General features: G+C 39.6%; 1 protein-coding gene across 2 annotated transcripts in view; it reads left to right on the top strand.

Moving 5' to 3' along the window:
• Positions 1–16284, top strand: part of GALNT1 (polypeptide N-acetylgalactosaminyltransferase 1) — a 123787-nt gene that overhangs the window by 36003 nt on the left and 71500 nt on the right. The window contains exon 2 of one of the 2 annotated variants that reach the window (XM_059140898.1): positions 9400–9454. The exons of the other annotated variant lie outside the window; for it this stretch is intronic. The gene's annotated coding sequence lies outside the window, so the exon portion shown is untranslated. The remainder of the gene's footprint in view (positions 1–9399; positions 9455–16284) is intronic. 2 annotated transcript variants of the gene reach the window in all.

Raw genomic sequence — 16284 nt, 5'->3', positions numbered from 1 at the left:
TAGGCATTCTCCAAGAGTGGTTGGCCAGTTTCTAGTGAGTTCTTTATCCACTCTGGTTGCCCACCTCATAAATTGTATGTGTTGCCTTTGTATTTTTTCTTGATCTGTGGGCCAGCAGTTGTCTGTGGTTAACATTTGAGAAACTCTGTTTCAAATCTGGGAAGTGAAAGAAGTTGTTTTGTTTTTGTTTTTGTTTTTTTTTAAGATTTTATTTATTTGACAGACAGAGATCAAAGTAGGCAGAGAGGCAGGGCAGAGAGGAAGAGTGGGAAGCAGGCTCCCTGCTGAGCAGAGAGCCTGATGTGGGACTCAATCCCAGGACCCCGAGATCATTAGAGCAGAAGGCAGAGACTTTAACCCACTGAGCCACCCAGGCGCCCAGTGAAAGAGTTTTTAATAAAAAATTAGAAACATAGAAAAGTACAGTAGCAGAATCTTCCTTTCCCCTATGTCTTAACATCTTCCCCCCTATTTTCTTCTGCTTCTAATTGTAGCATTAGGTTTGGCTGCATTTGAAAGATCCCTACACCACCCCCCCCTCCACCCCCACCAAAAGGTGCTTTAAAAGAGACCTTTTTTCCTTCCAGGACATGGCAGCTATGTGGTCAACAAAGACTGTGCATCTATCTTTCTGCTTTACAGTCCTTAGCTTGTAGCTTTCTTTCTCAAGGTCATCTCATGGTTGCTGAGCAGGTCCTTGTGACTCCATCCCTCATGTTCTTATCCCAGATTGGAGGATAAAGGGAGTAAGGCAAAGGGCCCATGTCTCCATGAAGTCCTTACCCTTTCAGTATCTTTCCCATGGCCCAATCCAGTGATTTTTGATTTTATCTTATTGGCTACCTTAATCCACTGTGCAAGCCAAGATGTGTAAATTGCCACTCTTAGAGTAGTTTGATTTGTAAGACCAAATAGGAAAATAGGAATTGGGTAAGAAACCAAATTGTAGCAGTCTGCCACAATTTATTTTATATAAAAAAAGGCCCAGTATTATTGAAGTCCTTCCCTCCCTTCTCAGAAATATCCATAATGTGACTTTGGTATATTATATTCTACATGTTATTCTGTCTTTACAGTATGTGTTTGTGTCTATGAATAATGTCTTGTTCGAATAGCTTTAAAACTCTTTATAAATGGAACATACTGTACATATCCTGCATGTATTGCTTTTTTTCATTCAACAGTGTTTACCCATGTTGATGCATACAGTTCTTGTTTAATTTTAACTGCTTGTATATTCTGTTACACAATTTATTTACCCATTTCCTCTTGCTGTGTATTTAGGTTGTTACCTTCACCCTATCCCCCCTCCATTATAAACAATGTTGTAGTCTTTGTGCATGTCTCCTTATATGTGTGAGAGTTTCTCCAGGGTACGTACCTGAAGTTGAATTACTGAATAATGGGGTAGTGGTTTCTTCAGCTATTCTAGATATTGCTGGATTGCTTTCCAAAGTGGCTGTGCCAAATTACTAGGAACAACATTTTTGAGTGTCACATTTCTTTATTCCTTACTAACACTTGTGTTTTGCCAGTTCAATGAGGTCAAATTCATTTTTCTGCAGGCTACTGAAGTTGAGCATATTTTCATACATTCATTGGCTATATATGTTTCCTTGCCTCTCATTTGCCCATTACCATGCCATTTTTCACTTGTGTGTTGTTTTTGAATTGGAAAAGTTTTTAATACATTCTGATATTAATCTTTTCTTGGTTATTTTCCCTTAGTCTTTGGTTTATCATTTGACTATCTGTGATGACATCTTTGGTTATATTTTAAAAATTAATTTTTAGGACGCATCTGTGGCTCAGTCAGTTAAGTGTCTGCCTTCAGCTCATGTCAAGATCCCAGGGTCCTGAGATGGAGCTCCATGTTGGGTTCCCTGCTCAGTGGGGAGCCTGCTTCTCCCTCTCCCTCCGCTGTTCCCCCTGCTTGTGTGCTCTCTCTCTCTCTCTGTCAAATAAATAAATAAAATCTTTTTTCTTTTTTTTTTTTTTTAATTAACTTTCATGTAGTGGAGATTACTTTTTCCTTTTATGGTGTGTGCTTTTTGAGTATTAAGAAATTCTTCCTTACCCAAAGATAAGAAGATACTTGCCTATATTTTAGTTTAAAGTTGTAGAATATATATCCTTAAACTTTAATTCACCTGGAATTGTTCTTTTGTATGGCATGAGATAGGAGTTTTATTTCATCTTTACATGCGGATGAACATTTATTAAACAGCCTGTCTTTTTCGCACTGATTTGTAGTGCCACCTCTGTCCTATATCAAGTTGCATATTCATGTGGGTCTGATTCTGGACTCTCTTCTGTTTTACTGGTTCCTTAATCTATCTCTGCCATGGATCGCACTGACTTAATTACTGTAGCTTGGTATATGGTAGACAAAGTACTTTCACCTTGTTCAAAATTTTATTGACTTTCATGTCTTTGTTCTCCCATGTGATTTTAGCCTGCTTTTACAGTTCTGTAAAGAAAATTGTATTGAGATTTTTGATTGGAATTGTATTAAGTATATAGATTAATATTGAGAGAATCTATTTCTTTAATAAACTATCCATATTTGACCATGATGTTTTTATTTTTTAAAGAACTTTTTAAGCAATATTCTAGTTATTGGCAATAAAAATTTATCGAATTTTGCCTGTTAAACTTGTATCCAGCAATCTTGCCAAAAGTTTTCATTAGTTCTCATGGTCTTTATTGTTTTGGATTTTTCTATCCCTTTCTTTGTTTTTCTTCTTCTTTCCAATTCCTAAATCTTTTGTTTTACTCTTCTGGGTAGAATTTCTAGTACATTCTTAACAGTAAGAAGTGCCAGAATACATTTTATCCTTTCACTAACTTGAAAGAGAATGCTTACACCACTTTATGAGAAACTGTTTTGTTTTCTATAGATTTGGGGCAGATATCCTTTATCAGGCTAATAGAGGTTATTCTTAATTTCAATCTCCTGGGATTTCTTTGTAAATATTGTGAGTGGGTGCTAGGTTATAGTATTTCACGTAAAACAAGTCCCTGGCAGCTATGTAGTTCCACTTAACTCCCACCTTTGTTGTTTCCTCTAATTTTTTCACATATTACATCTTCATATTAAGAAATTAATGCACTACAAAGTTAGGAGGTTTTTTGTTTGTTTTCTGTTCTTTTTAAAATTTCTTTTACTTTCTTTTCTTACTTATTTTTTTTTTAATGGTCGGAACTACGACGGTATCTGATCGTCTTCGAACCTCCGACTTTAGTTCTTGATTAATGAAAACATTCTTGGCAAATGCTTTCACTCTGGTCCGTCTTGCCCCAGTCCAAGAATTTCACCTCTAGCGGCGCAGTACGAATGCCCCCGGCCGTCCCTCTTAATCATGGCCTCAGTTCCGAAAACCAACAAAATAGAACCGGGGTCCTATCCCATTATTCCTAGCTGCGGTATCCAGGCAGCTCGGGCCTGCTTTGAACACTCTAATTTTTTTTTTTTTTTTTTTTAAAGATTTTATCCATCCATTTGACAGAGAGAAATCACAAGCAGATGGAGAGGCAGGCAGAGAGAGAGAGAGGGAAGCAGGCCCCCCGCTGAGCAGAGAGCCCGATGCGGGCCTCAATCCCAGGACCCTGAGATCATGACCCGAGCCGAAGGCAGCGGCCCAACCCACTGAGCCACCCAGGCGCCCCACTCTAATTTTTTCAAAGTAAACGCTTCAGGCCCCGCGGGACACTCAGCTAAGAGCACTGAGGGGGCGCCGAGAGGCAAGGGGTGGGAACCGGCGGCGGCTTGCCTCCCGTAGGACCGCCCGCCTGCTCCCAAGATCCAACTATGAGCTTTTTAACTGCAGCACAAAGTTAAGAGTTTTAATTTAGTCAGCCATATGTCTTTTAAAAAAGCAAGAAGGAGGAGCGCCTGTGTGGTTCTGTTGGTTAAGCGGTTAGGCATCTGCCTTTGGCTCAGGTCATGATCTCAGGGTCCCGAGATCAAGCCCCACATTGGGATCCCTGCTCAATGGAGAGCCTGCTTCTCCCTCTTCCTCTGCTCCTTCCCCTGCTTGTACTCTCTACCTTGTGTATTCTCTCTTTCTCAAATAAATAAAATTTTTTTAAAAAAGATTTTGTCAGAGAGAGAGAGTGAGCACCCAAAAAGGAAGACCAGCAGACAGAGGGAGAAGCAGGCTCCATGCTAAGCAAGGAGCCTGATAGGGGACTTAATCCCAGGATCCGAAGATCATGACCTGAGCGGAAGGCAGACAATTAACTGACTGAACCCAGGTATCCCTAAATAAAAATTAAAGAGGAAAAAAAAAAGCAAGAGGGAGGAATCAGGCTTTTCCGTTGGCTCCTACATTTACCATTGCTTCTGTTCTTCCTTTCTCCTTACAGATCTGGTGTCATTTCCCTCTGCCTGAAGAATTTCCTTTAGCCTTGCTTGTAGTGCAGGTCTGCAAAGAGATGAGTTGTTTTGGCTTCTCTTTACCTGAAAATTGTTTCATATAATGAGAAGTCAGCCATTTTTTACCTCTGCATATAGTATGTCTTTTTTCCCTCTGGCTGCTTCCAGGTTATTCTCTGTATCTTTAGTGTTTAGCTTTTGTATATGATGAGCTCTAGTTGGGATTTTCTTTGTATTTATCATGTGTAGGGGTCACTGGACTTAGATTTGTGATTTCTCCAAGTTGTGGACATTTTTAGCTGTTATTTTTGCATTAACTTTTCTGTATATATAATTTTTATATAATTTTCTCCTTTTGGCACTTTGATTTCACATACATTAAACTCTATGATATTGTACCATAATTCACTGAGGCTCTCTGTTCATTAAAAAATTTTTCTTCTAGATCTTCAGATTGGATACTTGCTTTTTATGTATCTTTAAATTGACTGAGCCTTTACAGGCATACCTCATTTTATTGTACTTTGCAGATACCATGTTTTTTACGAATTGAAGGTTTGTGGCACCCTATATTGAGCAAGTCTGTTGACATTATTTTCCAGTGGTGTTTACTCACTTTGAGTCTCTGTCAAATTTTTTATGTCCAATTTGTGTAATATTTCAGACTTTTTCATTATTATTATTTTTGTCATGGTGACCTTTGATCAGTGAGCTTTGATGTACTATTGCACTTGTTTTGAGCTGCCACAAACTGTGCTTATATAAGATCTGGTGAACTTAATTTGTAAATGTTATGGGTATTCTGACTGCTTCACCTGCCGACTGTCGTCTACCCCCTCTCATGTTCTCCCCCCTTCTCCTTGTGTTTCCCTGTTCACCCGGACACAAGAATATGAAAATTGGGCCAATTCTAACCCTACAGTGGCCTCTCGGTGTTCAAGTAAAAGGAGGCATTACATGTCTCTTACTTTAAATCAAAAGCTAGAAATGATTAAGCTGAGTGAGGAAGGCATGTTGAAACTGAGATAGGGCGAAAGCTCTGTATAATCTGCCAACCAAGTTGGGAATGCAAAAGAAAAGTGCTTGAAGGAAAGTAAAAGTGCTACTCCAGTGAAGAGTGATAAGAAAGCCAAACAGTGTTATTACTGATATGCAGGAAGTTTTAGTGGTATGAATAGAAGATCAAACCAGCCACAACATTCCCTTTAGTCAGAGCCTAATCCAGCACAAGCCCCTAATTCTCTTCAGTTCCATGAAGGTTGAGAGAGGTGAGGAAGCTGCAAAGAAAAGTCTGAAGCTGGCAGGCGGGGTGGTTCGTGAGGTTTGAGGAAGGAAGGCATCTCTGTAACGTAAAAGTGCAAGGTGAAGCACCAAGTGCTGATGAAGAAGTGGCAGCAGCTTACCCGGAAGATCCAGCCAGGGTGATTAATGAAGATGTCTTCACTAAATAACAGATTTTCAGTATAGACAGAATAGCCTTCTGTTGCATGAAAATGCCATCTAGGACTTTCATAGCTAGACAGGAGAAGTCAGTGCCTGATTCCAAAGCTTCAGAGGTCAGGTTAACTCTCTTATTAGGAGCTAATGCAACTGGTGATTTTAGGTTGAAACCAGTGCTCATTGATCATTCTGAAAATCCCAGGTCTTAAGAGTTATGCTAAATCCTGGCCTTTTCTCTAGAAATGGACCAACAAAGCTTGAATGATAGCACATCTGTTTACAACATGGTTTTAAGCCCATCGTTGAGACCTACAGCTCAGGAAAAAATAAAAATTCCTTTAAATATTTTACTGCTAATTGACAATAGACCTGGTCATCCCAGAGCGCTGATGGAAATACACAATGAGATTGACTTGTTTCCATGTCTGCTAAACCCGTATCCATTCTTTAGCTCATGGATCAAGGAGTATTTTTAACTTTTAAGTCTTATTATTTAAGAAATACATTTTGTAAGGCTATATCTGCTATAGATAATGATTCCTGTGATGGATCCGGGCAAAGTCAGTTGAATACCTTCTGGAAACTCTAGACGCTATGAAGAACATAATGTGGGAAGAGGCTGAAATATCAACATTAACAGGACTCTGGAAGAAGTTGATTCCAGCCCTCATGGACGACTTTGAGGGGTTCAAGACATCAGTGGAGGAAGTCACTGCAGATGTGGTAGAAATAGCAAGAGAACTAGAATTAGTAGAGTCTGAAGATGTGACTGAATTGCACTTTCATGATAAAATTTGCACAGATGAGGAGTTGTTTCTTGTGATGAGCAAAGAAAGTGGCTTCTTGAGATAGCATCTACTCCTGGTGAAAATGCTGTGAAGATTGTTGAAATGACAGCAGAGGATTTACAATATCATTTAAATTTAGTTGATCAAGCAGCAGTAGAGTTTGAGAAAATTGACTCTAATTTTTTTTCAAGATTTTATTTATTTATTTGAGAGAGAGCACAAAGTGGAGGGTAGAGGGGAAGAGGGAGAGGAAGAAGTGAACTCCCCGCTGAGCAGGGAGCCTGAAGCGGGGCTCCATCCCTTGACCCTGAGATCACGACCCAAGCCGAAGGCGGACACCTAAGCAACTGAGTTACCCAGGTACCCCAGTTGACTCTAATTTTGAAAGAAGTTATGCTGTCGGTAAAATACTGTCAAAGCCTAGCATGCTGTAGAGAAGTTATTCATGAGAGGAAGAGTCAGTGATATGGCACATTTCATTGTTGTCTTATTTTAAGAAATTGCCACAGTCAGCCCAACCTTCAGCATCGACTGCCCTGATCAGTCAGTAGCCATCAACGCAGAGGCAAGATCCTTCATCAGCAAAATGATTACGACTCTGAAAGCTCAGATAATAGTTAGCATTTTTTTAGCGATGAAGTATATTTTTATATGTACATTAGTTTTTTTAGACACAATACTATCACATCTTAATAAACTAAAATGTAAACTTCTATATGTACTGTGAAACAAAAAATTAATATTACTCACTTTATTTATTATGGTGGTCTGGAACTGAACCCACAGTATCTTTAAGATATGCCTGTATCTCTTACTTCTCATGTGCTGTTGAACCTGTTAAATGAATTCTGTATTTCAGACTTCATTTATTTGTGTTCTTCGTGGTCCTGAATGGTTCCTTTTTATGCTTTGTATTTACCTGATGAGTTACTTCTCTTCCTTTATTATTCTTAAGTTCTTGAACACATGGTTAGTAGCTGCTTTATAGCCCTTATCTACTAATTCCAACATCTGGGTAATCTTGTGTCCAAAGTATATTGACTGGTTTTTTTTTTTTTAACCATAGTCACATTTTCTTGTTTATTTTCATGTCTAGTAATTTTTTGTTGAATACTGAATGTTATAAATGCTTTTGTGATCCATAATTCTGTTTTCTCCGAAAGAGTATTGATTCTTTGTTGTTCTAGCAGACAGTTAACTGGCTGGACTTAAATCCCAAACTCTGTTTCTCCTGCATTGGGCAGCAACCTGATCTCTTGCTCAGTTCTTTCAGCCATTTTAGCCAATTCTTTTCTTTGGGACCTCTGGAGTCTCCAGTGTTGTGTGTTTAGGGCTTAGGTAAGGATTGTGGTAAGGTTTACATACAGAAATATATCTAGGATTTTCTTCCTTACTTTCTAGTTGTTCTACTGGCCCCAGCCTTCATCCTTTGATGCCACAAGCCAATGAGAGTGAGAGCTCCTTCTTGAGTTTTACCTGCTGCACATGCTGCAGGGTGGTCTCTGCCTTCAGGCAAGCAGCCATAAAAAGGCAAATCTCACCTAGTATAGTTCCCCTGTTTCAAGGGGTGCCTTTTCTGTGTTTTGGTTGCTGTTTAGTGCTTCTCTAATTTAAAAAAAAATTTTTTTTAAGTTTTTATTTGAATTCCCATTGACATACAGTGTAATATTAGTTTCAGTCATCCTATATAGTGACTCAACACTTCCATGCAACCCTGGTGCTCATCACAAGGGCCCTCCACAATCCCCATCACCTGTGTAACCTATCCAGTGCTTTTCAGTAGTGGTTTTTATGTTTGGGCCAGAGTTTGTAATTATTGTTTGTGGGAGGGTTACTCCAGTAGGAGCGGTTTCACCTTTCTTTGTGTAAGTCTTTCATGTTTTATTTTTTAAAGACTTTTTTTTAGAGCAGTTACATGTTTACAGTAAAACTGAGAGGAAGGTGTAGATACACTTCCCGTGTGCTTTCCCTCCCCACCCATAAATAGCTCCCCTACTATAGGTATAATTTCTCCTTCAACACCTCTGAGACAGCGTAACTTTTCCTAAATGTCCCCAACAATTTTCCCCTTCGGTCCTGTTTGTTGAGATTTGGTTACTTGCACCAGGAAGAGGAATAGAAGAGCAATGGCTAGCTTGAATGAATAGAGAAAAGGTAGTCTAGCAGAGAATGATCAGCTGAATTCAGTTGGAGATCTAATGGAGTGAAGCATAGTGTATGTGGAGGAGGGTAAGGCATAAGCAGTACTGGGACGCCTGCGTGGGCTCAGTCTGTTATGTGGCTGCCTTCGGCTCATGTCAGTATCCCAGGGTCCTGGGATGGAGCCCTGCATCAGGCTCCCTGCTTAGCAGGCAGTCTGTGTCTCATTCTTCCTCCCCACTTGTGCTCTCTCTATCAACTAAATAGGCAAAATCTTTAAAAAACAAAGGAATAAATAGTACCTGCTGCAGGTGCTAGCTCTGTGTCTTTGGCCTTCCCACCTGGAAAGTGAATATCCTGATAGATTTCTAAGAGGAGGAACGATAGTTTTTTTCCACTGAACTTGCTGTTGGCTCTCAGTAATATTTTATTCATGTATTAGACATTAACTGAGCACCTATTATGTGCAAGCTTTGGGGAAACACCTGTTATGTGCCCGTGTTCAGCATTAGAGATCTGGCTAAATAAGACATGAGTTTTGCCCTCTGGTATGGCTGACTTAGAGTCCAGTGGGATAGGTTGGCTGAAGTAATAAGGGGGGAGGATAGAGTTTTTCTGTAATAATCTGATTTTAGGAAATTTATTTTTCAACAGGAAATGTGGGACATGTGGATTTGGGATATGAATTCATTTGAAAAACCACTTTGGGGTAAGTTGATAGCTGGGAGTGAATGACTTCAGGGTTGTACTTCTCTTTGCCTTGGGGCTTGCTCTTATAGCTGTGGAGGTTTCATACTTGTGTTGATGGGACTTTTCCCTCATCTATACGTAAGTGAATGGCTTATATTAAAATGCAAATTCAGTTGAGAAATGTAACCATCAGGCACAGTCCCAGTGCTGATTAATTAGTGCATTCATATTTCCTCAGGGATGTCAGTTTGAAGACTAGATGAATATAAGTCTAGGAATAAAAAATTTTTATATGGGGTTTAATGTGCTTTGAGCTCACCCAGGAATCCTGTCATGTGGACTGGGAATCACTCATAGAATCAGTGTTGAAGATTCAGTTAAAGTTTACCTCTGAGTTTCTTTTTGTAGTACTCTGCATGACCATTTGAATAATCATTGCATCAGTACAAGTATAAAAGTTCCTGGTGTTTCATCTAAGAAAGTACCTCTAGAAATACTATTTAATATTTACTGAGTGTGTGCTGATACCTAAGTGATGTACATTATCTCATTTAATTTAATGAAATGGGACTATAAGGTGGGCATGTTTTTCTCAAAGGAATGAAGAGCCCCAGATATATGCAAATAAAGAGTAACATTTCTAGGATTGCTTAGCTAGTAAGTGTTGGAATTGAAACTTGAACCCAGATTTGAATATCAGCATTTGGACTAATAGATACTCACTTCTCTTTTAATATGCTGATTGTGTTTGGGGTTCCCACTGCCACCCCAGGTTTAGTTATTGGCTAGGAGGACTCACCAGGATTCAGCATGTAGTCATAAGAAAACTAAGACTTCTTAGAGTGAAAGGATACAAAACAGTATTGACAGAGGGAAAAGTGCATAGGGTGAAGTCTGGAGGACAATAGGCACAAGCTTCCAAGAACCTCTCCCAGGGGAGTCATACGCGATGTGCTCTAGCAATGATTTGTGACAATACAGGTGAAGTGTTACAAGCTGGGGCATTAAACTCAGTGCCAGTGTTTTCATTGGGGCTGGTCATTGTGGCCTAGCATGTACCAAAATTTGAGTCTCCCAGAAGGCTGTCATATGTTTTGCACAAACTTTATTGTTTGACAAATGGGTTAGGCACAGTTAGGTACACTTACCATTTAAGGTGAGTTTTATATCAGTGTAGGGAATTGTTTATCATTTAAGTACCAGATGCCAGTCAAGGGCCCACCTTGCAACCAAGCCCTTTCGAGGGATAGTAATTTTGTGACTGCTGTGTTCACTTTTACCCTATACATTGGTTTATTCATTTAAGCAGATTGTGATTATGATCATGTACCATTTAGAAGTAGGTGTTATGGCAAACCAAAAGTTTTAATGGTGTTTATTTTGATGGGAGTACCATAACTGCCCATTAGTTTTAATCTGCTGGACTCCCCCAACTTAACATAATGTTGTACTCCTGGCTAAGGTTATTACAGCAAAAGATGCAGTACAGGAACAGCAGGAAGAAGCTACATGCAGGTGAATGCTAGGAAGATAAGACACAAATGTTGATGTCTTTCCTCTGTGAGGCTCACGTGGACATGTTTTTCTGTGGCCAGCCTTGCTGGCTAAAACTTAGGACCCTGACCAGATACCAGGTGCACATCATAAATCTTGATGCCTACTTTAAACAATGCTGACAGCCTGATATATCCTGACCTGCTGTCTCTAACATCCTTAGCCAGTGACTGTGAACATTCCAGTTTAGTTCTCAGAGTTTGGCCAGGGGTCATTACCATGGCTCCAGGCATCCCCCAGAGATTAGGAAAGCCTGAGTAAAAGAGACATGCAGTGTTAACTCTCTCCCTACAACGTCCTGTTGTATTGTTAAATGTAACATTTAATGCTGATATTTTTTTCTGACTCTGATATTCTAAACTTAGAAAAAAAAATAGTAAATATAGTTGCTAAATTTCACTTTTCTTAGAATTCTTTTCACTTCTTTTAGATTCTTTTCTTTTGGGAATTTATATAATGGTGACTTCTGGATTTACCATTTTTTGTCCACAACTATGTGGGTTGTGCAGAAATGTGAAGTGTAAACAGTTAAATTAAAATAATACAAAATTAACCCTCACTTTATGAAGATCTTCCTGTGAACACGATAGGATTTCTTTTTTATGGAATTTGCAGATGCACAGAAATACCAGTTTTTCAGAAAAAGAATAACTCATAGTTTAAAAATTGGCTGATTCCAGGATTTGAAACCAGTCTTTATTACTTTATCTATTGCTATTTGAAATCTGTATTTTGCAAAAAAGACAAAGTTGATGGAGAAAGCTCTGCTTGAAAATGATAAGTACTCTGAGTTAACAGAGTTAGATATGTTTCTTTATTGCCAAACTTTACAGAACCTTTAGGGCAATAACGTGCAGTATGGATCTCCCAGGGCATAGAGAGTCTATAACATTTCTCTAACTTACTTGACCATGGAGTTTCTTTAGTAAAATCCCACAGGTGTGGATCCTGCAGTGCACTGTTCTTTAGAACAAAATGGGACGGGGCACCTGGGTGGCTCAGTTGGTTAAGCGTCTGCCTTCCCTGGGTCCTGGATGGAGCCCTGCACAGGGCTGCCTGCTCAGTTAGGAGCCTGCTTCTCTCTCTCCCTCTGCCTGCTGCTCCCCCTGCTTGCTCTCTCAGTCAAAAAAGATAAATAAAATCTTAAAGAGAAAGAAACAAAGAAAGAAAGAAAGAACCAACCTTGTTGCAGAAAAGTTTAATATCTTACTGCCTTTTGATAAAAACTAGTTAGAAACTTCCCTATCTGTAAGTCTTTGTACTCCCAGGCTTCCTGAGTTGATGTTTCTCTTTTGTAATGTGAATGGTGCATCACTTAGGTGGTGTTTAACTGTGTAATAAGGGCTTCCATGGTGTGGATCATTGCCTTCAGGCTTGTACCACCTAGGTACCTGACCTGGTATCTAGAATGTAATTGGCGAAGACTCAGTAAATACCCAGAGAGCATGGTATGAACTGTGACTCTAAAATACTGAAACCCCCCCCCTTTTTTTAAAGGAACAACAGTATATTAGACATAAAAGTTAGGTGCTGCACGTTTTAATAATGATACCATTTTGTAAGACATTTTTAGAATTTTTCTTTTATCTTTTTAAGCATTTAAAAAATATATTTTAGAGAGGGAGGGAGAGAGAGAGCCCGAGCACAAGTCGGGTTGAGGGTAAAGGACAAACAGACTCTGTGGTGAGCACAGAGCGCCACTTGGGGCTCAGTCTCAGAACCCTGAGATAATGACATGAGCTGAAACCAAGAGGTGGATGCTGAACTGACTGCGCCACCCAGCTGCCCCTGGAATTTTTCTTTTGAATGGCTCCTTTTGAATTGAATGGCTTTTCTTTTGAATTGAACTCCTCATTACCAACTTCTTCTCTATGACTTGTATCATTTTTAAAATTGAATTTAATCCTAACAGTAGGATTGTTCTATCATAGACATGTAAATTTTAACTACTAGATTTCTTTTTTCAGTAGGTGGAATATCATTTTTAGGAATTATGGTTGTTACACCTAAGGAAGGCCAGTTGCTCAAAAGTAGCCAAGGCCCACCTCAAGAAGTAGTGCAGGGTGCGAAGACTTCTTTAGTGTATATCAAGAATTGCTATAAAGCTGTAAGACAGACAGCAATGTGGTGTAAGGTAGATGGGTCGGTGGAACAGAACATAGAACCCTGGAAATCTAGTTTATGACAAAGTTTATGACAAAGTAGCATTGCATGTACACCTTTAGTAAGAGGATGAACTTTCCACACAGTGTGGCAGGACATTTCATTAGCCACATGGAAGAAAGCGATGTTAAATCTCTACTTAAACCTGAAAGGTAAAACTTAAAAATTTGTAGACATTAGAACTTTATTTTTAATGATATCTAAATAGAAAAGAATTTCTTAAGACATAGAAAATGTAAACCACAAAAGCTACCTCTTATTAAGAAGACAAGCTATAAGCTGGGAAAAGATTCTTGCAGTGCATGTAGCCAAAGTAAGATTAGAATCCAGACTGCACAAAGGTCTTTAGAAACTAATAGGAAAAAGACAGAACAACCCACTGAATTGAATAGTGGCCTAGACTTCATAGGCACATTAGAGAAGCAGAAATGGAATGACCAGTAATATCAGAGACAGTGGGGAAGTGCAAATTAAAACTACATTAAGATACCAACTACAGGGGTGCCTGGGTGGCTCAGTGGGTTAAAGCCTCTGCCTTTGGCTCAGGTCATGATCCCAGGGTCCTGGGGTCGAGCCCCACATTGGGCTCTCTGCTCAGAGGGGAGCCTGCTTCCTCCTCTCTCTCTACCTGCCTCTCTGTCCGACTTGTGATCTCTGTCAAATAAATAAATAAAATATATATATAAAAAAAGATACCAACTACACACTCCAGATTGTCAGAAAATAAGAAAGTCTGACATTAGTAAGTGTTGCCAGCGAACACATCCAGAGCTCTCATTTTGCTTACTGTTTTGCATCAACCACCTGGGAAAACAAATTGGTCATGTTTAGTCTTAATGAAAATATGCATTCCCTATAACCTAATACCTTTATGTGTGTTCTCTAGTTCAGGGGTTGGTGTGACAACTCGTGAGTTAAAAAAGATTTTTAACATTTTTTAAATTGTGAAGTGAAACAAAATTTATGTAATTTATAATGTGGAGATTACATGAAATTCAGATTTCACCGTCCATAAATAAAGTTCAGTTGGAATATTGTCACACTTACTTGTTTATGTCATTTATGTCTGCTTTTGTGGTGTAGTACCAGAGTTGAATGCTTACACTGTAGATCTGTCTTGCAAAGCCTAAAATATTTACCATCTTGTCCTTTGCAGAAGTTTACCACCCTTGCCCTGCACCCCTTACTCCTCCTGCACATGTGTGCTAGGATACATGTTTAGGAATGTTCCTAACAGTATGTTTGTAAGTATAGAAACCTAGAAAGAACCACATGTCTATTAAGCATGAAGTGGATAAACTGTGGTATGCTAAGCCAGTGGAATACTACTGAGTAGTAAACACAAGTTGATTGTAACTGCAAGCAACATACGGATGGCTCTTGGGAACTTGGTATTAAAAAAGAAAAAAGGAAGACAGATTTTTCCATTTATGAGCAATTCAGAAACAGACACATGTAAAGAAGGCATTGCTAAGACTATCAGTGAAGTAAAACTGTCAGGAAAAGAGAGAATAGTAAGTTTGGAATAGAGGTTGCCTTTGAGGAGCTGGGAAAGCGATGGTATTGGAGAGGGAACTTTGAAGATTACTTTCTTATTGTTGAACTGGGTGGTGGATACATGATACATGTCCTGTGTTATGATCCTTTATTTCAGTGATGTTCCTCCTACATACTTTTGATATTTGATGTATTTCTGTGATTTGGAGTATTAAAAATTATCTTTTCAAATAGTATAGTTTGCCTCATGATGTACAGTTGTTTATAACTAGTAAAATGGAACCTCATCCGTTGAATAGAACCTGCTTGGTTTCACCTGTTGGTCTTCTCCTCTTTCCTCCCCACCTCTCCACATCCCAGGTGTTCTGGTTGTGTTAGGAACCGATTTCTTTTCTTTTTAAATGTTTATTTATTTTTTAAATTTCTTTTCAGTGTTCCAGAATTCATTGTTTATGCACCACAATCAGTGCTCCTTGCAGTATGTGCCCTTCATAATACCCACCACCAGGCTTACTCAACCTCCCACCCCCCTGCCCCTCCTAAACCTTCAGATTGTTTTTCAGAGTCCACAATCTCTCATGGTTCATTTCTCCCTCCAATTTCCCCCAACTCCCTTCTCCTCTCCATCTCCCCATGTCCTCTGTATCATTCCTTATGCTCCACAAATAAGCAAAGGAAGTGTCAGGGACTTGGTCGCCATCTGTACTCTGCCTCTTGTTCTGTATGCCTCTCCTTGGGCTCATTCTCTTGGACTTGAAGGTGGCCTTTCTCCAGGTGTTGGGCAGTGTGGTTGACTGCAGAGCTACTTGTATAGCCTCCAGCCCTGTGACTTGAAAAGCCAAGGGGTGAGGTCCTCTGATTGGCCTGGCCATGTCACTTGACTGTCTTCTGACCAGGGGGCTGGGTCTGTTACCAGAAGAAACCTTTGGGGGAGAGTGAGAGCAAGAGTCAGCATCATGAACCAGAAAGCCCCCTTGGTTTATATCTATTTTATGTCTATTTTTTAGGGTACATTAATATATGGCATTTGACATAGCTTTTTTTTTTTTTTTTTTTTTTAGATTTTATTTATTTATTTGACAGAGATCACAGTAGGCAGAGAGGTAGGCAGAAAGAGAGAGAGGGAAGCAGGCTCCCCACTGCGCAGAGAGCCCAACGTGGGGCTTGATCCCAGGACCCTGAGGCAGAGGTTTTAACCCACTGAACCACCCAGGTGCCCCTTGACATAGCTTTGTAAATATCAAGGCTAGTTTGAAATGACCCTTAAGACATCCAGTGTTGCCTGTAACGTGATATCCAGTAGTTGGGGTGGAATAGGGGTTAGAAATGTCTGTTGAACCTATAACTTAAAAGAAAAATCAAGGGGCATCTGGGTGGCACAGTGGGTTAAAGCTCTGCTTTCTGCTTGGGTGATGGTCCCGGGGTCCTGGGATCAAGCCCCGCTTCAGGCTCTCTGGTCAGCAGGGAGCTGGCTTCGCCCCGCCTCTCTCTGCCTGCATCTCTGCCCGCTTATGATCCCTGTCAAATAAATAAATAAAATCTTAAGAAAAGAAAAATCAAAATACAGTATCACCACAAATATCTCTTTTGCTACCCCTTTAAAGTCACACCCATTCCTTTCTTTTCTCCCTGATA

Source organism: Mustela lutreola, chromosome 11 (assembly GCF_030435805.1).
Source record: "Mustela lutreola isolate mMusLut2 chromosome 11, mMusLut2.pri, whole genome shotgun sequence".
In the NCBI taxonomy this organism is placed as follows: domain Eukaryota; kingdom Metazoa; phylum Chordata; class Mammalia; order Carnivora; family Mustelidae; genus Mustela; species Mustela lutreola.
The sequence above is the reverse complement of the archived record's forward strand: the minus strand, read 5'-3'. Positions and strand labels throughout refer to the sequence as shown.